Below are 942 nucleotides of genomic sequence, written 5' to 3' on the forward strand. Positions count from 1 at the left end.
ACACTCTTTATTTCTTGGTGTAGATGCAAATTTCTAAATGTTACCATATTCCTTCTGCTTGAAAAAACTCCTTTTAGCATATTTCGGGATAGGTCCACTAGCAATGAATTGACTCATACTTCTTTGAGAAAGTCTATTTCTCATTCATTTTTTGGGAGTATTTTTGCTGCATATAGATTTTGGTTTGAGAAGTTTCATTTTCTTTTAGCCCTTTAGTTTCGTCTTACTCTTTTTGCATGTGTCTCTTCTTGTTTATATGTTTTTGATGAGAAGTCTTTAATTCTTATCCTCATTGCACTGTAGATAATATCTCTTTTCCGTGATTTTTCTTTGTTTTGGGTTTTGAACTGTTTGAATTGTATATGCCTAGATGTGTGTGTGTGTGTGTGTGTGTGTGTGTGTGTGTGTGTGTGTGTGTGTTTAAGAGGCGAATGGGGTGTAATTTTAGATTTTTTTGTATTGTTTGAGATTTTTAGATCTGTGGTGTGGTATCTGTCATTCATTTAAAATTTCTGTGCCATTATTTCTTCAAGTACTTCTCCTGGCTCGTTTATCTTTCTCCTTCTGAGATTCGAATATTGTGTATTCATTTGATATTGACCCAAAGGTCTTAGATACTGTAGATACTATGTTCCTTTTATTCCTTCATTCTGTTTTCTCTTCAAGATGTAGTTTGGATAATTTCTATTGATTAATCTTCAAGTTCACTGATTCTTTCCTCAATTGTACCTACTCTACTGGCGAGTCAACTGAAGAGTTTCTTCATCTTTGTTTTTGTTTGCGTGAGTTTTAATTTGTATCATTTATATTTGATTCTTTCTTTTAGTTTCCATATCTTTGTGGAAATTATTGCACATGATGTCTACCTTTTCCATTAGAACTTTCAACATATAAATGTTAATTACTTAAATTTCCTATTGATCATTTCCAACATTTGTGTCA

The sequence above is a fragment of the Propithecus coquereli genome, unplaced genomic scaffold, assembly GCF_000956105.1.
Source record: "Propithecus coquereli isolate 6110/MARCELLA unplaced genomic scaffold, Pcoq_1.0 Scaffold55, whole genome shotgun sequence".
In the NCBI taxonomy this organism is placed as follows: Eukaryota; Metazoa; Chordata; class Mammalia; order Primates; family Indriidae; genus Propithecus; species Propithecus coquereli.